The sequence below is a fragment of the Mustela erminea genome, chromosome 1, assembly GCF_009829155.1.
Source record: "Mustela erminea isolate mMusErm1 chromosome 1, mMusErm1.Pri, whole genome shotgun sequence".
Lineage (NCBI taxonomy): Eukaryota > Metazoa > Chordata > Mammalia > Carnivora > Mustelidae > Mustela > Mustela erminea.
In genome coordinates, this window is record NC_045614.1 from 130,864,733 (window position 1) to 130,889,413 (window position 24,681).

General features: G+C 33.3%; 1 long non-coding RNA gene across 2 annotated transcripts in view; it reads right to left on the bottom strand.

The window, feature by feature from the left end:
• The window catches only part of LOC116590379, a 158,113-nt gene that overhangs the window by 36,786 nt on the left and 96,646 nt on the right, over positions 1 to 24,681 (bottom strand). The gene's annotated exons all lie outside the window — the stretch shown is intronic.

Sequence of the window (24,681 nt, forward strand, 5' to 3'; positions counted from 1 at the left end):
ATAAATGTCTTATATTTCTAAATTTAAAAATTTATCCTTTTTCAATAAATATGTGCAAGTTAGCTTGACTGTACACACAGACATACTTAAAACAAGAAAACAAGGAATGTAAAATGATTTTTTTAGACTCATCTTCCAATATCATTTAGGAGACATATTACTAAAGCGGATGGAGATGGAAAAGGTGAATTCCCAAAATACAAAAAGAATAATTCTTCACATTCATCCTGTCTGCTTCATCCTATTTAAGCCTGTAATACTCCTTGCAAATTTGTGTGCTTGCAATTTTGAAAGCTCAGCCTCTCTCTGAGGCCTCAAATTCAGGTCAAGCTGTTGTGATCCTTCTAGAGATTTTGTAACCTTCCCATCCACTAAACACTAGAATCCCACAGAAATGTGACTCCTACAGATAAAACAAAATGAGCATCTGCATCATTTTTCTCATGTTTCTGTCTACTATCATCTTTTCAATCTTACTTTTCCTGTTGTCAATCTATCTTCTACCTAGTAACTTCTTTCCTTGACATCTATTATGTTCTTCAAGCCCCACATCATACTCTCACTGGCAAGAATATCACACAACACCTCTCTATCTTCAAAATCTCAAATTAGGTGGTTACTTTCCATTATTATAAACCATTTACCTTTTCTTTCTTTCAGGTTCACTAAACTTTATTTTTATTCTCAGTATGAATTCCTCTCACCCAACCCTGCCAATTTATTCAGTTCTTTGATCTCTAATTATAATTGACTAGAACTCATCATGACTTTTGTCTCCGTTACTACAGCCATACCTAGAGTTTATTGCCTTTTCTCTGCTTCCAGGTCATGAATTATTGTTGGTTAAAGATTTAAATACATGAAGCCAAATTCTCCTAAAGCATGGTATTCATCTTTTACTGGGAACTCACCATTGCAAAACATTATTTAATTCACACATTTCTTTTCATCCCCTAACATATTCCCAAGAAAGCAATACCAAAATTTGCACATCCCCATATCTTTTTAAATCCCCAAATCACACATACTTTAATAGCAACTCCCAGCATGAACTTCCTCAGATAATATCCTCCCAAACTCAACAAATTACTTTTATCATATTTATCTCTTACTCTATCATTTGGTCTCAGAGAAAGAGGTCTCAGAGAAATCTCTTTTCTGAATTTCAGTCCCCACATCTATATTTTAAAATGCTTGCCTTGGTGTGCCTGGGTGGTTTAGTCAGTTAAGCATCTGCCTTTGGCTCAGGTCATGATCTCAGGGTCCTGGGATCAAGCCCCACATCAGACTCCCTGCTCGGTAGGGAGTCTGCTTCTCCTTCTCCCTTTGCTCCTGTCCCTGCTTTTCCACTTTCTTTCTCTCTCAAATAAATAAAATCTTTTTAAAAAGTTAAAAAATAAAATGCTTGACTTGGGGCACCTCAGTGGCCCAGCTGGTTGAGCATTTGACTCTTGATTTTGGGTTCATGATCTCGGGGTCATGAGACCTAGCCCCTCCCCAGTGAGTACCACATGGGGCTCTGTGCTCAGTAAAGCATCTGCTTCTCTCTCTCTCCTTCTGCCCCTCCCCAGCCCCTCAAATAAAAATAAATCTTAAAAAAAATAAAATGCTTGTCTTACCATACACTTAGCCCCCTCCTTGCCAATGTTTATTCCCTCAAGCTGAGGTCTACCAGAATATTCCACTACAAACCCTATCAAGACAAAAAATCTAATTCATCACCTTGGTCACCTGTCTTTTATTTAGTTAATATAGTCAACCAGTCTTAATGTTTAGATCATTGTTTCATTTACCCTCACATCAGTTGTCAAGTTCTTTAAAATCTTGCACAGGATATATATTTTCATCCTGTCTCACCTCTTTTTAGTACTGCTGCCACCAGCATTAAAAAATGAGGGACTGGTGTGATATGTTGACTTCACTGGTGCAGAAACCTCTTAATTAGATTGATTCTGCTCTTATTTGTCTTTCATATATTATTTCCATGTTAGTTTTTTGAAAAAAAAAAAAGCACTACTACATTGTTTGCTTTGTTGACAGCACATCATTTGCCAAATAGTCTCAATTCATGAGTCTATCACTTAAAATTCTCCTGAACTGATCACCTGTATTTTTATAATTTTACATTATTCCTCAAAATGAGCTTTATACTCTACACAAACCGACTTCACTACTCAGATACACTCTTGAAATGTAACAAGAAAAAGATAAGAAAAGAAAAGTACTGGGTGGACCAAATTCAGGTGAGGAGGGGGCTGATGAGATACTCAGCATTGGAAGGCAAAAATAGGAAATTTTCTGTGTAATATTCTCAATTTAGTGTTTTGTGCCAGCTACTTTTATTTTATTATAATCTCTTCCTTTTAATCTCCATTTGGCTTATTCACCTACAAGTATATGTACATGTACTTTAAATCTCAAGTTACTTTTCTATTAACCAGTCAAGTGTGCCCTTTTAGGTTTTAATTTTTTAAATATAGATTTTATTTTCTTATTTGAGAATGCAAAAGAGATCACAGAGGAAGAGGGAGGAGAGAAAGCAGACTTGCTGCTGAGAGGAAAGCCCAAATTGGGGCTCTATCCCTGGACCCTTAGATCATGACTGGAGCCGAAGGCAGATGTTTAGTAGGTTTTAATTCTCATAAATCCAATTATAGTATTTGTTATCACTGACCAACTCTTCATTTTTGAAAAAGATCTTTTTGCTTAACTATGTGTTTTTAGAATTCCTTTTACCTAGAGAGTCATTATCTTTCTGACCCTTAATTATACATTCTCTCCTCACTAACCTCCCAAATGTGAAACTCAAAGAAAAAGTGTTGTTTTTTCTCTAAATTTCTTCTCTTGTTGATTTAATCCTAATTAATGGCTATAGATTTATAATGCTAAAATATACTTATCTTTGACTTCTTATCTGAGTTTTTGTAATATATCTCCAACATCTTTCAAAATATTGGTATTGAATATCTCATTTCTTGTATCTAGAACTTAATTTAAAAAGCCTTCCATCCTAGCTTTCCAACTGTTATTTTGTTTGTTTGTTTGTTTTTCCTATAGTACCACCTTGGAATACCTATTCTCTAGGATTCTATGCACATGTCAGGGTCATAACTAAATTGGAATATGAATTCCATGGAATAGGCATATAATCCTTCTCCAAGGAATGAAAGAACAAATTAATAGGCTGCCAAAAACTCTATTCTCAATCAAAACTGCAGGAAGCTGAGGACAGAGTGGTAAAAACACCTTAACATCAAAAAGAGGGGGTATAATAATAATATTAAATGCGAAAGAGGAAAAAGTTTCCATGTAAATTCAATGTAACCTCTATATTTATTTCAGACATCTTTTAATATTATTAAAACAAGGCTTCAAACAATAAGAAATGTCAACTTTTCTTCTACACATTGAAAGCTTATAGTCTTTGTACCCTGACTTCCCCAATCCTCACAATGTATAATTTATACTATTTTCTTTTTTCTTTTTATTTTTTAATATTTTACTTATTTATTTGAGAGAGAGAGAACATGAGAGGGGAGAAGATCAGAGTGAAGCAGACTCCCCATGCAGCTGGGAGCCTGATGGAGGACTCGATCCCAGGACTCTGGGATCATGACCTGAGCCAAAGGCAGTCACTTAACCAACTGAGCCATCCAGACACCAGCAATTTGTGCTATTTTCAAATCAGTTAGAGGATATAGGAGAATTTAGTGATAGCTTTTATCCACATTCTGCTTATATTTTTTAATGAAATTCTTTGATTTTGGAGGTTGTACTGTTGTAAAGAATAAACTGCATTTGTAAAAATAGCTACTTCCAGGTTCTGTTACTAACATTCAAAATTCAACATAAAGGCAAGCAGAGGAGATACAAAGGAAGGAGAACAGAAAAGACCTTCTGAATTGTTTGGAAGAGACATGAGACCTATTGGATGATATCTAGGGGGATATTTAGCATTTAATGAGGAAGGTAGATATTGAATAATAGTTACAAGATAGTATAGAACCTAAGAAAAGTGTTAATTTAGAAAGAGATACAAGCATATTTAGGAATAAAAGAGTAAGAATAAATAACTACTGCTACAAGTGAAAGAAATAATTATAGCAATGAACCTCAAAGAATGTGGCAAAGAATACATTTTGAAATATATATATATGAAGATACTTCCCTTAGAAAAGAGGAGAGATATAGGATTCAGAATCATAAAGGGAAGTATAAGTTACATTCAGAATCATCTAGTAACTTATGTAGAGGGTTACTCATTGCAAAAAGATATATGCCAAAACAATTGTTACAAAAGATAATAGCATGTAACTGGGTTACATTTCTGATTCCAATAATACAAATTCCAGGTATTCCAAATAACTAAAATATATATATATATGCTACATCCAATAATATGTATGTATATACATATATATGTATTAATATTAAATGTATAAATTTATAAATTTATATTACTGGAATACACACACACACACATATAAAATTGGCAATATAAAATTGGCAATATAAAATTTGCCTCTCCTATTACTTAGACTGTTCAGGGTAGCAAAGCAAGAACAAATAACAAACTATAAGTAATAATTATAAATAATAATAATGTTATTATAGCAATTATATAAAACAAACTATAAATAATAATAAATAACTATGTAAGTATAATTAAAATTAAATAAACAATACTTTATATTTTCTTGTAATCTCATTATGTAAATATCCAATCAACACTAAAGGCATAAATAATTTTATTATGAAGTTAAATGGTGACATCAGTCCCTTCCCCTTATTCTTTGAAGTGGACCAAAGCACAGTCTCAAAAATGTTGGCATAAATCTCAAGATTTAATATTGCACATAGTAAATAATGTAAAAACTTTAAACTGTATATTATAATAATAATTAGTATTTCAAATTTCAATGCTATTGAAAAGCAGGATACAAAGTCAAAGCACATAAATCAGTTGCTTTCTTATACACTAACAATGAAACTGTAGAAAGGGCAATTAAAGAATTGATTCCATTTGCAATAGCACCAAAAGCCATAATATCTTATGTTTGTTTGTTTTTTTATCTTTTTATCAAGATATTTTTATCCTGGAATAGACCTAACCAAAGAGGTAAAGGAGCTATACTTGAGAAACTACAGAATAATCAAGAAAGAAATTGAAGAAGACACAAAAAGATGGAAGAGAATTCTATGCTCATGTATAGGAATAAACGTTGTTAAAATGTCTGCGCTGCCTAGAGCAATCTATACTTTCAATGTCATCCTGATCAAAATAACTAGAGGTATTTTTCAGTGCTGGAACAAACAATCCTAAAATTTGTATGGAACCAGAAAAGACCCCGAATCACTAAGTAAATGTTAAAGAAGAAAAAACAGCTGGGGGCATCACGTTTCAAGTTTTACTACAAAGCTGTGATCACCAAGACAGTCTGGTACTGGCACAAAAACAGACACATAGACCAATGGAACAGAGTAGAGAACCCAGATATGAACCTGAAACTCTATGGCCAAATAATCTTCGACAAAGCAGGAAAAAATATACAGTGAGAGAAAAGACAGTCTCTTCAATAAATGATGTTGGGAAAATTGGACAGCTACATATAGAAGAATGAAACTTGACCATTTCCTTACCCCGTACACAAAGATAAGCTCAAAATGGATCAAAGTCCTCAACGTGACACTGAATCCATTAAAATCCTAGAGGAGAACATAGGCAGCAACCTCTTCAACATCGGTCACAGCAACTTCTTTCAAGACACGTCTCCAAAGGCAAAGGAAACAAAAGCGGAAATGAACTTTTGGGACTTCATCAAGATAAAAACCTTCTGCACAGCAAAGGAAACGGTCAACAAAACAAAGAGGCAACCCATGGAATGTGAGAAGATATTAGCAAATGACACAAGAGACCTAGGGCCGATATCCAAGATCTGTAAAGAACTCCTCAAACTCAACACACATCAAACAGATAATCACGTCAAAAAATGGGGAGAAGACATGGACAGACACTTCTCCAAAGAAGACATACAAATGGCTAACAAATACATGAAAAAACGTTCATCATCATTGGCCATCAGGGAACTTCAGATCAAAACCACCTTACACCAGTTAGAATGGCAAAGATTAACAAGGCAGGAAACAACAAATGCTGAAGAGGATGTAGAGAAAGGGGAATCCTCTTACACTGTTGGTGGGAATGCAAATTGGTACAGCCACTTTGGAAAACAGTGTGGAGATTCCTTAAGAAATTAAAAATAGAGCTACCCTGTGACCCTGCAATTGCACTATGGGGTATTTACCCCGAATATACAGATGTAGTGAAAAGAAGGGCCATCTGTACCCCAATGTTCATAGCAGCAATGGCCACAATTGCCAAACTGTGGAAAGAGCTGAGATGACCTTCAATAGACAAAGTGGATAAAGAAGATGTGGTCCATATATGCAATGGACTATTATTAAGCCATCAAGAAGGATAAATACCCAACTTCTACATCAACATGGATGGGACTGGAGGAGATTATGCTGAGTGAGATGAATCAAGCAGAGAAAGTCAACTATCATATGGTTTTACTTACTTGCAGAATATGAGAAATAACAGGGAGGACATTAGGAGAAGGAACGGAAAAGTGAATTGGGCAAATCAGAGGTGGAGATAAACCATGAAAGACCATGGGCTCTGTGAAACAATCTGAGGGTTTTAGAGAAGAGGAGGGTAGGGGGAATGGGTGAACATGGTGGTCAGTATTAAGGAGGTTACATATTGCATGGAGCACTCGGTATTGTACATAAACAATAAATCTTGGAACACTGCAAAAAAAAATAAAACTAAAAAAATAATTTTTCTTTTTGAAAAAACAAAACAAAAAAAAACAAAAAAAAAAACAACCAAAACCAAGTTTCAATGCTATCTATGCTGACTTTGTTTCCATAATGGCAAACATCTAGTGTGTATATACATATACATATATATTTATATTTTATATATGTTATATAAACTATATTATTTTATGAATTATAAATTAAAGTATTTATATATATATAAATAGAGTGGTACTTTTATTTTTTCCTTAGTATTTTTTATTGTATCAATTTTATCTTTAATTTTTTTCAATTTTTTATTTAAATTATAGTTAACATACAGTGTAATATTGGTTTTAGGAGTAAAATTTAGTGATTCATCACTTACACAAAACAGAGTGCTCATACAATTTCCTTACTTAGTACCCATCACCCATTTAGCCCATCCCCCTCCCAACCTTCCCTCCATTAGCCCTCAGTTTGTTCTCTATAGTCCAGAGTCTCTTACAGTTTGCTTCTCTCTTTTTATTCCCTTTCACCTATGTTTATTTGTTTTGTTTCTTAAATACCATATATGAGTGAAATCATATAGTATTTGTCCTTTTTTGACCTACTCGTGTTTCATTTAACATAATACCCTCTAGCTGCAACCATGTCATTGCAAATGGCAAGATTTCATTCTTTCTTATGGCTGAGTAATATTCCATTATATACAGATATATATCTATATATCTATATAGATATATAGATATGTTTATATATATATGATATATTTATATCACTTCTTCTTTATCCATTTATCAGTTGATGAATATCTGAGTTCTTTCCATAATTTGATATTGATGATAATGCTGTTATAAATTTGGGGGTACATGTGCTCCTTAGAATCAGTAGTTTTTTTATCTTTTGGGTAAATAGTTGGGCAACTGCTGGGTCACAGGGTATTTCTGTTTTTAAATTTTTGAGGAACTTCCATACACTTTTCCAGAGTGGCTATACCAGTTCCCATTCTCACCAACAGTATAAGAGGGTTCCCCTTTCTCCGCATCCTCACCAATATCTGTTGTTTCTGTTGCTGTTGGTTTTAGCCATTCTGACAGGTGTCAGGAATTCTCTCACTGTGATTTTGATATTTATTTCCCTGGTGATAAGTGATGTTGAACAACTTTTCATATGTCTGTTGGCTATCTTGGATATCTTGGATGTCTCCATTGGAAAAATATCTATGCATGTCTTCTGTCCATTTTTAATTGGATATTCATTTTTTTGGTGTTGGGTACTATAAGTTCTTTATAGATTTTAGATCCATTATCAGATATGCCATTTGCAAATATCTTCTTCCATCCCATAGGCTGCCTTTTAGTGTTATTGATTGCTCCCTTTGCTGTGCAGAATATTTTTATCTTAATGAATTTCCAATAGTTTTTACTTTTGTTTTCCTTGTTTCCAGAGATGTATCTGGTAAGAATTTGCTATGGCCAAAATCAAAGAGGTTACTACCTGTGTTTTCTTCCAGGATTTTGATGGTTTCTTGTCTCACATTTAGGTCTGTCACCCATTTTGAATTTTTGTTTTTTTGTAAGAAAGTGGTCCAGTTTCATTCTTTTGTATGTTGCTGTCTAGTTTTCCCAGCACCATTTTTTGAAGAGACTGTCTTTTTCCTATTGGATATTCTTTCCTATTTTGTCGAAGATTAACCATATAATTATGGTCCATTTCTGGGTTTTCTATTCTATTCCATTGATCAATGTATCTGTTTTTATGCCAGTACCATGCTGTCTTGATGACTACATCTTGGAGTCTGGAATTGTGATGCCTCCAGCTTTGTTTTTCTTTTTTAAGATTGCTTTGACTATTCAGAAGTGGCAGTTTTAGTAGTCATCACACAGACTAAGTAGATCAATTTTTAATTGAAAATAAATTTTATGAAAAGCTAAACCAAGATTTCCATTTCTATTCTGCCAAATCTTCTCTCCTACAAGCTGTATTATAGATTTAGAGTTTGCATCAAGCTGCAATGAGTTCACAGCCTCAGGTTCTTTTTGTAAACAGCCCGATCTCTTATTTTATATTATGTATCTTTTGGTGTTTCTGAGGTTGTATTTTCAAGTTCAAATAAAAGGCACATGGCAAAATAAAATCAACAGGTTGCATCATTCATTGAACCAATCAAGGAATGGAGTCCTGATCTTATTTCATGAATTAGTACAAAAAGCGGGGGAGGGAAGGAAAGAAGGAAAAAAGGCAGGCAGGCAGGCAGGCAGGCAGAAAGGAAAGGAAAGAAGGAGAGTGCAGAGAGAGGGACCAGAAAAAAGGAGGAAAAGGACAAAAAGCACTACATGCTATAACCCTAAAGTAAGAGAGAAATAACTCATTCTAGAAATCTGAGGCAGGTAAATGTAGCTGACTCATATGGAACAAGGGAAAGTGCTATGAAATAAGTAAGAGTCCGTGAGATTTGGCAGGGAGTAGAAAACAAGTGGTCAAATCGGCCCTCAGATTTTATCCTGATGGAAATTGGGAAACACAAAGGGATGCAGCATGGCAGAGACATATATTTGCCCTTTTTTCTTTTCTTTTCTTTTTTTTTTTTAAGATAACTCTCTCTGAAATATGAAAATGCTATTAGGCAAGACAAAAGAGAAAGACTAAATATAAGGTCATAGCAGAATTCCAGATGAGTTTGGGGCCATAGGAAATGGACATAACAAAAATCGCATGAAAAGATTTTCCAGACATAGTCAACTAGACTTGATGGACTTAAAAGTAAAGGTTAAAGATGAGAGAGATATCAACAACAATTCCTCAGTTTCCGATCTAGACCTTCTGTTAGTTTATGTGCTAGCTCTTAAACCTGGGTGCCATTACACACCTAAATGTTTGTCTTAGTAATTGCCCCATATTCTAGTTTTTCAGGAGCAGACTGACAGACATTCTGAAGCTGACTCTCTCACTGCTAACTTAGACATTCAGTCGCTTATTGTCTGTTCTTGGACTCCCTCATGTGCCTATTAAAGCATTATTCTAGTTCCAGTTTGCTGACATTGACTGACTGCTTTGATTACTATATTTATTATTTTCCTTACCCTTTGTATATATTTATTTATATACCCTTTGTATATGTTTATTTTACATCATTAAAAAATTAAGGTTACCTTTCAAATGCCTGGAATTGAATCACTGAAAATTAAGGACTGAGGAAAAATGTAGATATAGATCAAGTAAAAGCAAGACCGGACATGTGCAGGCCATCAGGCTTATGAAGCTATTTAAAAAAAGGTTGAAAATTTTAAATATCACACCATAGCAGTCAAAGAAAAACACAGAATATGATCTGCTTCACAGTTTCTATTATTTACAAAATATAAACATCAATTATTTGAGAAAAGCAATAGATTTGTTGGCACTTACGACTGAAACATCTCTCTTTAGGTGATGCTAAATCATGTAGGAATGCATCCCCAACAACCTGCTTGTAATAAATGTAATACTGACTTTTACATAATTGTTTTTTAAAATATCTGTCAATATTTCAATATGAGGAGGTAGTGCAGAGTTATTATAATTCGGAATGCTATCCAAATATGTGATTTGATTCAAGAATATGTTTTAGAATGTAGAAAATGGATTTGCATTGGAATGGAGAAAGAAAAAGGAGGTATGCTTTATCTGGAAAGAACCTGATATGGGGGGATCAACTTCTAACTACATCTACTCTCACCCAGGAGAGTAAAATGCTTATTGAGAAAGTATTATCTCTGATCTCAGGGTCCTGGATTGAGCCCCCCGCATCAGGCTCTCTGCTCAGCAGGGAGCCTGCTTCCTCCTCTCTCTCTGCCTGCCTCTCTGCCTACTTGTGATTTCTGTTAAATAAATAAATAAAATCTTAAAAAAAAAAAGTATTATCTCTGCTATGCACTATCTAATCCATGAAATACAGCGTATACTTCAGTTAAGCTAGAGGGAGAAAAGGTGAGGCACACTGGTATTGAAATATGGATAGGGGGCATATGCATCAAATACCACCCCATTTCCCACCACAGCCCGGGTGTGTGCCACACTCATACACACACACACACAAGCACAAAATCTCACATCTCAGCTGGACTTCTGATAAAAATGTGACGGCAGATAGTTCAAGATCATTTATGTAAAGCAGAATTAATTGTATGATTAAGAGCACATCATCTGTTTAGATTTGATCTTGGGCAGGTTAACGGATCTCACTGCAACCCAGTTTCCTTATCATGAAAGAGAAATAATACTGTTACCTATGTAACAAAATTTTGGAGAGGATAAAATAAATTAATTTTTATAAAATGCTTAGAAAATTGATTAGCACATAAATGCACTATTCATTGTGTATTTAAAAAATATGAGAAACACTCCATAAGAGTTTGGAGCATCAATATTCTATGTTATTCAATTATTGGTTTATTCAACAAATATCAATTGCATATCTATTTGCCAACTTCTGTACCAGAATACATTAACGGAACTGTGAGTATTACAGATCTCCATCTGGAAAGTGCTAAGCTCCCCAAGCTATTTAAGTTTTAAATCTAATAACTTATTTTCCCTCTGTCTCTGTCTCCCTCTTTTTTTTCTCTTTCTTTCCTTTATTAAAAAAAAAAATTCTCACTAGTGAATGGTTCAATAAAATACTGCACAAAAGACAGTAGAAAGCTGATCTAGTCATATTGTTTAGATGTACATACTTTATAGAATAACTGAAGAGATTGTAGTGCTTAATTTTTGTGAGACTAGATTGAGGAGCCCGATCCGGAAGCCCACTTTTATTTTGAGATGACTTTTAAGGACTGAGTGCTGTCTGAAGACCTGGACGTAATCCTAGAGCATACAGCTACGTCTCTTCATTCAATGGAAGAAGTTTAGCTGTAGGCTCAAGTTTACGCTATATTACTCAACCTCACAATGAACCAGGATAACACAACCACTTTCAGCTCTAATGGATCCAGACACCATGTATATTTCTAGTAGCATTTGAATGTGACCAAAACTAATGCTTCATTTCAATAGACACAAGTCACATGTACTTAAGTACACATAGTTTGAAATCAAGGTATATTATTCAAAGTGTCTCTTATTAACATGAAAGTTTCTTGGGCTCTTAGATTAAAATTATATATTTTTGAATATGTGAATATCCTTTATGCATATTCTGAAGGCACATCAGGAAAATAAAATTTAAATAGTATATTTTCTTTTCTTGGCAAAAAAGCCAATTTTGATCTAAAATCTCTTTCAAATTATTTGTGACATTGTTTTCTTCACTAAAGAAAAATGAGAGTACAGAGACACTCTGAGAATAAATTATATCATTATTTTTCCTAATGGAAAAACATTCATTTTGATGTCAAGATTAAAATATTAATGCCTTATCGAAAAATATTTTTATATATTAAGGATATGAAATGTTATAAGATAGTTATGTAAATCACTTAAAAAATTTGAAGAAAACTTTCATTCAGTTTACCAAAGGACAGTTTTCAAAAAGTTGAATTTGAATTAAAGAAAAATCACATTTATAGTGTTCAGATCTACAGTTAACTGAATTCACATGAAATTAATTTAAAACTTCAGGATTAAAATTTTTGTTTTGAACTAATACTTGTAGAAAAATAGATGTACTTTTTTCAAACATTTTAGATTCTAAACTAATTACTCTTTATTAGAGCCATAAAAATACGTAGATTTCCATTTTATTTATATCTTTAATACCAACATATATAGCAAAGTAGTAGACATATGTTTAAAGCAGTAGTGCTGTGATCATAATAGCAATAATAGGATTTGTGTGCAGATTCAGAAGTCAGATGTTTTTGAACCAAAGCAAATTCCTGTTGGAGACCCATGTGATTTCCCAACAGAGTGAGTTGGCCACAGAGTGTTTAGAGTTGAACAGAGTGTTGTGAATCCCAACTATGCCATCAGTTTTTGGGCAAAAATAACTTGTTCTTGCCAATATACCTAAAAAGCTCAATAGTTTTGGTAGCTTGACTAAATAAATAAGCAAACTTTTCTAAGGGTATATTTCCTCTTTTGCAAGGTACACAAGCAGATAATCATAAAGTTTAATATAGTTGATTCCAGTTTTTATTTTGTATTATTATTCCTATTTCTACTAATAAGGCAATACTGGGACTATGGCTTCTAGTTAATGTCTGATATTGTCCATTATTGTCAGGTCTGCCATTTGGTCCAACAGTGCTGAGAATGGCATAATCAAAATTTCTCCCTATCACAGCCACATAGATACAACAATAAAATTCTAAAATAACAAATATAGAATTAAAACTCTTTTGTGAAGAAATTGAAAATAACTTACTTATCCACATTTTCATAGACTATCTTAGTAGCAAAATTCTATTATTACCTGTCTAATATAAAATTATTTTGGGAGCACCTGGGTGGCTCAGTCAGTTAAGCATCTGCATTCAGCTCAGTTCATGATCCCAGGGTCCTGGGACAGAGTCCCTGGTCAGGTTTCCTGCTCAGCAGGGAGTCTGCTTTTCTCATTCTCTCTCCTTCTGTCCCTCTTCTCTGCTAGTTCTCTCCCTCTTAAATAAATAAAATCATTAAAATACTTATTGGTTTCAAATGCGTATTTACAAAAAAAGAAAATTACTATAGGAAGTTTTTTCCCAAAGCTTCAAATCTCTAACAATGAAGATAAAAGCTCTATTTCATAATGCTATCTGATATTCTAAATCTTCTAAAATAAAATGCTTTTAAAATACCATTTTAAAAGTATTTGGTTTAATTAATTTTATATAACTGAATTACTACAAGAGAATTCAAACTTAATCATTCTTTGGGAAATGAACATTGCATACCCATGAAACTATTAAAAAAATAAAACGGTCTATCTTATAACATTGCTTCATTTTATCCATTCTGCTTATTAGCAAGCAAGTAAATATTTTTTAATTAAAAAATATTTATAACAAATATGTTTTTCCTACATGTGCAATTATTTTATTTTTACATTGGTTGAAACAGATGTGGACTGATTAGCACTTTTTTTTAAGCAAACCAAAGAAATGTTATGGTAAGAATAAGTGTATGATTTTATAAATCCATTCTGATAAGCCTCAGATTTTTTCTGCTTTTCCAAATTAGCAGTTCTTAGCTCCTGGCAAGCCATAAACTGTTTTCATTTCAAGAATGTCACTTTCTGCTCTGCTGCAGAGATATCTTTGTAAACAGCATAATTTCTGATGATGCAGGGATTAACACATGTGTGAGTCACTCAAGTGGTTATTATTCAATTTAAATCTAACTTCTGCCTAATTACATCATAATGTAGCTTCCATTCAGCTGCTTAATATTCTTGATATCCACTGTAATCTCAAGGTAATCACTAACCTAAGAGCAACCTCTGCTGGCAAACAGAGGCTGAGCTGCAAGCATTTTTCTGTACTAGTATAATGTCGTTTGACTGTGTCCAATTACAAAGTATATTTTAGGGAAGGTTTTAACATTATTATTGTATAGAGTAGTGTGATAAATTATATATTTTTCATCTAAAATGTAGGTAACTATGGTATATTTGTTTTAAGACTAAACAAAAATCAGATCTAGTTTAGAGGCTTATTTCTCAATGCTCAGCTCTGTGGCCTGGGGTCATTTAAAAAGGACAGTCAATTGAGGAAATGACCTCAGATTTCACAGGATTCCTTTTCTTTTTTTTTTTTTTTTAATTTCAAAGGACTCTTAAGAATATTGAATGAGAGGATAATACATTAAAAAGTTTCCTGTAAAATACAAAGTTCTACATAAATAAGTTAATTCTAAATTTTAATGGTGGTTCCAGTACAATGAACTTAATGGATATGATTACTTTAATGAATTTTCCTTTCCAGATAAATATAACTGTGAAAGATCAACTAGAAGGGATAGAACAATACTTCTCTTAGAAGCATGTAAAGAAATGACACCTAGATATAACTTTCAAAATTATATCTATTAAGCACAAAGTCACCCTTCCTGGGTCTATGATACTGAAGCACACACAGAGTTTGGCTATAAATATGGCTTGCATGGTAATCAATAATTGTTCAGTAAGTATAAATAATTACCTTTTCTCTTGGACTGGGTGCCATGGAGGATATCATGTAATGGCATTCACATCTAGTCTGACAAAACTAGACACATAAATGTAACACACTTGAACAACAGTGAAAAACTCATATCTACAAACTACTTAATTATATGGCTTATATTCATTGAACAGTTGTACATTTTTTTTGGATAGAATCATTCCTCTATGCTGCAAGGGTACATCCTATTATAGCCTAAAAAAACAAGTAAAATGTTAGGTCTTGTCCTATTTTTTTGACACAGATCCCTTTGACAACAGAACTCTACAATTTCTTACTTCTTCAGCTGTATTTCCTACATGAATCTGCCCATTTTACTAATTGTTTGCACAGACCTGTACAAAATCTTTCTTTTTAAAAGTAATAATAATGAATGCCTCATACAGTGGTTATCAAAGTGTGATCAAGGATCCTGAAGTCCCTAAGACACCTAAGACAGGGGTTCCTGTGGTCAATAACTAATTTGTAATGTTAATGTTATGTAATGTTTATTTTTTATGTTAAAATTTTTTTTTGTAATGTTAAGATGTTTGCTTAGATGTTTGCTTTTGTAATGTTAAGATGTTCACTGAAGGTGCAAAATCAATGGTGGAGAAAACTGCTAGTGTCTCAGCACAAATTAAGATAGGAGTACCAAACTGTATTATTATCACTGTACCTTTTACCACCATAGAGTTAAAAAAAAAAAAAATCACCTACAAATAGGGGCACCTGGGTGGCTCAGTGGGTTAAAGCCTCTGCCTTCAGCTCAGGTCGTGATCTTGGGGTCCTGGGATCCAGCTCCACATCTGGCTCTCTGCTCAGCAGGGAGTCTGCTTCCCACCTCCTCTGCCTGCCTCTCTGACTACTTGTGATCACTGTCTGTCAAATAAATAAATAAAGTCTTTAAAAAAAATTCACCTACAAATATCTATGAAACATTAAAATTATTAATATTATTGAATCACAACCCTTGAATACTTTTTTTAACTCTTCCATGTGATAAAATGGAAAATATAAGCATTTCCTCTGCAGATTGAAAGTACAGTGGTCATCTCTAGAAAAATCAGTCATTCAATTGAGTTACAATTTGAGAGTAGTACTAGATGCTTTTTACATGGAAAACCATTTTTGCTTGTAAGTGCAACTGAAAAATTACATTATTCAGATTTTCTTGGAGGAAATTTTCTCAAAAATGAACAATGTGAGTTTATATGTCAAGGAAAACAATTAGCATTTTTAATAACAAAATTCAAGATTTCAAACAAAAATAAGAAATATAAAAAACTTGCATCCACTGTCATAAGCTTAAGATATTCCCAATAATTAAAGACTTTTCTAATGTGACTGGTGGTGACATTAATGAATGTAGTTTTTCTGATATTGTATAATGAAATGTGCCAACATGTGGAAGATCAGCATAATTAAGTTAAGCAACAGTTTTTAAGTAACCAATGCATGATGTTATAAAATTATGCATCAATACAAGATCAGTTCAAAGTATTTCAGAGATTGGGGCACCCGGGTGGCTCAGTCAGTTAAGCATCCTCCTTTGGCTCAGTCATGTTCTCAGGATCCTGGGACTGAACCCTCCTTTGGGCTCCCTGCTCAGCAAGGAGTCTGTTTCTCCCTCTGCCTCTGCCCCCACCCCACCTCTCAAATAAATATAAATTTTTTTTTTAATTATATCATAGATCAAAGGACATCAATGTATCAGAGTTTAAAATATTCATTGATACAGCTTCAGATTCCACATTCCAATAAATATTTAAGAAATGATCATTTACCCAGTTTTAGTATAGTATTAAAGAAGAATATCCACAATTATATAAAAAGCTTTGAAAATACTCCCCCATTTTCCAACTACATATTTGTATAAGACCAATTTTTCTTCATATTACTTCTACAAAAGCAATATAACACAACAAATTGCATGCAGAAGATATGATAATCCAGCTTTATTTCATAGAAGCAAATGATAAAAATTAAAAAAAAAAATGTGACAGTGTAATAATGTCACTCTTTTCACTAAAAATTTTTGGATGAAAAATAGTATTTTTCCTATAAAATGTTATTTATTTTTTTGGATGAAAAATAGTATTTTTCCTATAAAATATTCTTTATTTTAATTTGCAATGGGTTTATTACTACAATTTTAATTTATACAGAAGTGTTTTAAAATCCTTATATGGTAAATATTAACAGCTATAAATGCACATGAAAATTTTCTTAGGGTGCACAATAATTTTTAAGTGTGTAGAAGGTCCTAAAACTCCAAACACTATAAGAATCTAATATTATTTTCATGACTAATAGATGAAATGGAATTTTTTATAGATGAAAGAATTTTTCAGCAGTCACACAGATATAATGGAATAAAGCCAGGATCTGAACACTAGGTCCCAGGCTGTTTACCATTATACTACCTCCATGATTTTAATAATGAACTTTCCCAGGAAAAGTCTACCCAATGATCTAAGTCCTCTATTAAATAACAGTGTATCACAAATAGAATGAGCAATAAAACAATGCATAAATTTGACTCCCAACTTTACTATAAAATTCCTTAAGGTACAGTAGCTTAAAAAATGAACACATAATAATGGTCATGGTAATTATAACAAGCAAATTAAATGACACATACACATTTTTGTACAACTGTAAAACATTCTAAAGTTATTATTGCCTTTGCTTTATGTCCTGACTGAATATCCCTCTTCACAATGCCTTAACTATCAAATACCACTATGTCTGTGGCCTTCCTAAAGAATTATGGCACTTTTTAATGCACTCAGTTCAATAATTTTTTTTTTCTTTTTATGTGTTTCTCCTATTTCAATACAGAAATTATAGGCTCTACGGGGCAGGGAACCCCTAAGTGCATTCCCAGTTTTTTACCTAAGGCCCTATGCTCAGTAAGCACCCAGCAGATATTTTCTTATGAGATCAATGATGATTATACCTGTCAGGTTTAAGATTAGTCTGCTTCAAGCCTTATGGGTTTCACCTTGCTTTTATTTAGGGAAGAGAGCCAGTAATGATTTCTTACTGAGTTAAATAAAAGCCTCAGGTAGGAGAGATTTTAGAAAGATGGTCATCCACCAGATACATTAAGGGAAACAAAATGAAACCACAGCTAGAAGGAAAGAGTATTTACGAGTTATACTTACAATGAGGTATCATGAAGACCTATCTATATGCATGTTTTCCTGTTTTGATACTAGGTTCTTGTATTCAGAAGCTGTATATATTTTGTGTACTGCCTTTGAGGTGTGCAGATCCTTGATGATCTGGTTTTTAATTAATGTTCCTAAAGGCAGTACAAAAATTATACTGGCTCTCTGGATCCCATAGAAATGGTACTACAGAACTGAACAGTGCACACTCAATGAACTGTTTGTTTGTTTGTTTGTTTGTTTGTTGTTGTTGTTGTTGTTTTTACAAAGCCTACACTGCCTATACCAGTGTCTAGTAAGCCACAGGTGCTCCCTCTTCTAGTAAGCCATAAGTGCTCCCTCTTCTTCACTCAAAGAGGCAATGTTTTCCATTCCAATAGCACATTTCCCCCTCCTGGTAGAATGTCCTGTGGTATCTGCCAACATCATCACTCTTCCTTTTCTGCTTACACAATTTATTTTAAACATTGTCCAAATTAAGATAAACTCACTTAGTCTTCATTCTTTGGGGTCCATGTCCTTTTCCTCCTTTCCTCACAGCACAGCAGAGCTCACATTTAATACCCACAATTAACTAACTGTCCCTGCGGACTCACTAGTAAGACTTGTTTATCCTTTGATCCTGTAAATAGCTAATGTTTGGGCCTATTTTTAAGAATACCACATAACTTGTTACACTGTAAAATGTCTGTGTATGTTTTTTATAAATGTAGGTAATTCTTTTTTTATTTCCTAATATTCATGATTACTTTCTAAGAAGTTCAAAAAATACTAATTAATTCAAAATAATCACCTTTGTTTTTTTAAATTCCACATTCCTTTGTAAGTCTTAGCTAAATAACATCAGACCTCTTTCACAAAAACATTTAATTGTCCATCTTCAGTCCAATGATGCATCAGGGTGTCATTTTTGATAAAATATCGACTCACTTACTATATCAAAATAAAATTATTGTGCAGTAATTTAATGACATAGTTCTTCCCTTTTATGAGTTCTGAAAATATCTCATTAACAGTTTCACAAATTACCACAATAACTTACGCTGACATGCTCATTTATTCTCATTTATGAATAAATCTGGTTGACAAGTCGAATGAAATATTGCAGGGAATTCTCAGCATTTAATATGGATCAGACATCATTAGAGAATCTTGAAATGGGGATTATTTGTGCACAAATACTTCACTATAAAAGTAGAATGTTAGATTCATCAAATTTTACACTAAACATGTACTTGTTGGCTGACACTTGTCCACAGTACAATGTAGAGATGTTCCTACTCCTACTCGTCAAGAACCACCATGATCTCCACCATCTGCCTCATGCCTCATGAAGAAAAACTTGTAATTTTGAATTTTTCTGTCTTTAAAAAATTATTTCATGATTTTTTCTTCTTCTTAATTATGATAGGCCACCCGCAATGATTATTTATTATAAAAGAAAAAACACACACACAAAATTATTTTGGAGTTGATCCAAACCCATTTTATAGAAAAATTGTAGAAATTATTTAACATTGGTATAAAGAAGCTAATAAACAAAAACTTATACTTCAATCTTTTAGGTTTTTAAAAATCATTTTGAATTTTCTAAGCAAAGGTGAACTTTTAAAATACAAATTAGGATATCTATTTTTGTTTAGTTAAGTATCAGTGTAGAAGACACCGAGTAAATATTAGATTGAAAAACAGATAATGTTCCTATTTTTTAAAAGATTATAGTTAAATTCATTTGAATATATCTATAGAAAGAATTATATTCACAAATTACCCAATTTGTTTCCTTATCTTTAAAGCATCTCTTCCTTTAACATAAAAAGTCTTTTTATTTTCTTCTTTACAAATTATTTTAGGTCACAAAAGAAGCATGAATGGTTAGTCTGTATAATAATATTATGTTTAATACCATCAGATGTATTTTGTACATTTTCTCTGATGTTAGAAATATATTATTATTATATTAGTACATATAATAGTACTTTGGCCATTATTGGAATCAAATATGTAAGGGTTATAGATCTAAATCTATTACTCTATTTTATTTTCATCCTATGGCCTTCATTTCACACAAAAATATTAAATTTATATCAATTCTAATTACAAGTCCCTTAAGAAATTTGCTGAAGAACTTCTATAAAGAACAGTTTGTATGGTTTTGACTACATCTGCTATGTTACTTCTGATAATTTCCTTCCACCTTTACCGTGTTTTGTTCACAATAGCCCTCTTTCAGTTCTTCAAACCACCAAGCTCATTCCTGCTCTTCGGGCCTCAGCACATACTCTACATCTGTCTGAAACTCTCTTCTCCCAGAGATTCACATAGCTAACACATTCTCATTATTTTAGTTCTAACTTAATGATCACATCCTCAGATACGCTTTTGCTGAATAGTTTCCTTAATTTAGGGCCAAATTTGAATGCTTTTTAATTATATTATTACTTTCTTTCACAGCCTGAAATAAACTTATTTATTTGTCCAATTGTTGTCTCCTCCTCTCAAAAAATTAAAAAAAAAAAAAAGAATTAAGGCAACATGAAAACATAGCCCTTATTTCTTCATCAGCATTATATCACATGACAGTGCCTGACTTCTAGTACATCTAAATAAAATATTTATTGAACAATTGAACGAATGAATGATTATAAATAGTCCTGGCATCTAAAGGCACATTTTCTAGAGCAAAGAGCAGATAATTAAAAATTGTTAATAAAAATATTAAATATTATAGCAAAGATTTTTAAAAAGTTTTTAATTACAGTGTAGTTAACATACAGTGCTGTGTTAGTTTCAGGTGTACAATAGAGTGATTCAACAATTCTCTACAGTATTTTTCAGTGGTCATCATGATAAGTGTACTCTTACTCCTCTCAGTTTTTTTTTAAACTGCCATAGGAACATAAAGAAGGAAACAAAGTTCGACTAATGGAAGTTAGAGAAGCTTTTTAAATGTATTAAATGTATGAGCTGCATCTTTCTTTCTTTTTTTTTTTTTAAGATTTTATTTATTTATCTGACAGAGAAAGAGAGTTCACAAGTAGGCAAACAGGCAGAGAGAGAGATGGGGAAGCAGGCTCCCCGCTTGCTGAACAGAGAGCTGGATGCGGGCCTAGATCCCAGGACCCTGACATGATGGCCTGAACTGAAGGCAGAGGCTTAACCCACTGAGCCACCCAGGCACCCTGAGCTGCATCTTAATAGAAGAATAATTATATAATATTCATTCACATCAGGATACATTTAAGAGCAAAATGGAAATAGCAAGCATAACCTAGAAAATAGCAGTTTGGAAGAGGACAGAGAAATTGAAATGGGCATATTTTGACATAGCATACAAAAGAGTGTAGATTTTATCATATAGGCAGTAGGTTCTGTTAAATGCATGGGAATAACAAGATAACATCTGTGTTTTAAGATAGAGTTCAAAAACATTCCCCGCCTTTGTAAAACTTCCCTAAATTCCCATAAGCCCATCTGAGAATGAAAAGAATTTAGCCAAGTATAAGTAGGGGAAGAATTGAGGAATGAGATGATAAAAATGTGCTCCTGAAGTCATCCTTCTAAACAACACCACCACCTGGGTGGCTAGGTCCTCTGGTCTTCATCTATATATAAGAGACTGTGAACTGTGTGAAGAAAAGTCTTGGAGTGAAATCAAAATGGGATGACACCAAAAACAACTTTTTAAAACAGAAAAGGCAAAAAGAAATCCTATTTCAATAGAAAATAAGGGAAAGGATACATAAAAAACCAGACTGTGCTTATTGCTTTAGCCCTTCCGACAACAGATAAACTAACTGCATGCACTGCCATGGTAAGAAGTCAATATATTTTTATAGAACAATGAATATGTAATTTAATTGACCATTTCCAATATGGAACTAGACAACACCAACAAAAAGGCAAAAACAAAAGTCTGAGTCCTCTACATTTTTAGATAAACTGATGAAGAAGTGTAAATCTAATTTACAGCTATATTGATTTCATGTTCTATTTTAAATATCTTTGACTTAAGATTTCCCTGAAATTGGTGAATAAAAGCTATTATCAAGGTAGATTTTCCTGTCGGGACTTAGGACAGTGAAGCATGATAAGGATTTAAAAGAAAAATATAGAGAGCATGTTGGACAGTGCACATTAGGATGGGAAAGCAGGACTCTTTATCTCTGTACTTCATACTCTTAAGGAAATGCTAGCTTCTTTACAGATTGGATATAAAGTGGTCCTTTCTCCCTCTGTTAAAATGCAGAGCTGTTCTGCTCCGCTCAAACAAGTTTTTGCAATAATGGCTTTACCGGTAGAAGTGAAGAATAATTCATCTAATTGAAACTTAGAATGCTACAGATAGGCAGAAAGTAATTACCTATGATACAAACTACCCAGGTTCCTGGAAATAACATCCATATCTTTATGAAAAGTGCTATGAAATTATTCAAGACCATGAGCATCAGGACACCCATTTATATCTTATCGGAACCTCTCAGAGTTCTACAGGGTGCATAAATAGGAGTAGAGTAAATAAGAACAGGAAGGTAATCCTATTATATTCAGCACTGGTGAGATCCTACTGTGTCTAGTTTCACACTTCAGAACTTAAGAAGGATGAAGAATTCAGGGTAGAGGAAGAGAAATAATTGAAGGGCTAGAAAATGAGAATTCCAAAAAGGGTTAAAAAGCTTTACATTATTTAGGCTAAAGAAGAGCTGGTTGAAAGACCATTATTAATAGTCTTCAATGAAGAGTTATTCCATAGATTATGGTGACTGGCTCTTTTCATTTTTGTTGAAAACATAACAGAGGAAAATGAATTTTAATAGCAAAACAAGGGAAGAAAGAAAGGAGCTTTTGATAATGAAAAAGCTGCTCAACACTAAATGGGTCCCCAAGGGATTTCAGAACATTGCAATTGTGGAAATCTTTTAAAAATAGAATTTCAAATATATGAGGCTTGGAGGTCAAGGGAAGGACAAGATGGCCTTTTAAGATGATTTCCATGACTACAATTCAAAAACCGCATTACATAAGAGAACAAGACATCCTTTATTCACTAAGATGGATTGTGTAGATAGGGGAATCAAAAATGAGTACAAATGCAGACAAATGTGACATCTCTTCTTGAAGTTATTTACATAATTGTGTTGTACAAAGGTTTTCTTCATGTGAGGGTGAGGGAAGCATTCTGTTTTTCCTCCTTATTTGACATACACATACCCATGCACAAACATGTAGGCATTCATTCAGTTTTCAAAAAAAGAACATAATCACTTCCAACAATAAGAAGTTTTCCTATCAAGACAAATTCCTTCCTAGTCCATATGAGATGTAATCTCCCACATGATACTATAGCAGAAATAAACAAGGGAAAATCTTAAGGAGCTGCTAATTTTAACCCCCCTCTGTGGCAGTATGGGAACGTGTTAGACTAAAATACAGAACAAGGCTTCTAAACTCTAGTGTGCATGGACATTACCCAGAAGGTTTGTTAAAAATGCAGATTCATGTGTCAAACCCTCAGATATTCTGCATCAGTTGGTCTGAGATGGACCTAGGAATCTGCATATTCAGTAGCAGCTCAGGTAATTATGAAGCAGGTTGCCTGAGGACTACTATGTGGGAAAGAAACAATGGTCTAGAAACTTTGATTCTGACTCATGTATACATTTATTTAACATTTTTGTTTCTAATAACTACAGATAGTCCCTGATAAATTGTGTTTGGATTTATAATTTTTCCTTTTTTGTTATGGCACAAAACAGATGCACATTCCAGTAGAAACCATACTTCGGATTTTGAATTGTGATCTTTCCCCAGGCTAGTGATATTTTAGAAAGACTCTTTGCTGATGATGGACAGATAGCAGAAGTGACCCCAGCTCCCAATTCAGCCACACAATCACGAGGGTAAACAACCAAGATACTTAAAACCATTCTGTATTCAGTAAATTAGCACAGTGTTCAATAAATCATGTGATATATTTAACACTACATAATAAAATAGGAATTGTGAAAGGTAACTTTTCCCAACTGTAGGCTAACGTAACTGTCTGAGCATGTTTGAGGTTGGCTAGGTAAGGTATGATGTTCTGTGATTTAGGTGTATTAAAAGTATTTTTGACTTATGATATTTTCAACTAACCGTGGGGTTTATCCTGATATAACCCCATTTCAAGTTGAAAAAGATCTGCATATACAGGTAAGTCTCCTCTTCTTTGGCAATTAAGTTATGACATCACCATGAAAAAGTTATTTGAAATCAAAATCATTCTTGAACTTCCCATAAATCACCCAGAAGTTATAGCATGATATTGTGGGATATAAAAACTTGCATAGTAATATAAACAACTCGACGGCTTAAGAATTACTTAGATATACACAAGCCATATTTAACTAAAGCAATTTTGTTTGGCAAAGCCTTACTATTCACAGCAGACTTCCATTAAGATTTAATAAATAATTTCTAACTGTGAGTATGTGGACTTGGTGGCTGAGTATAAAATGAATATGCTTGTCAACAAGGTTTATCAATATCAATCCTATGTAACTGTATATGTTAATAGCTCCACATGTGATGGCAAGGGTTAACCGAGATAATAAATGTGA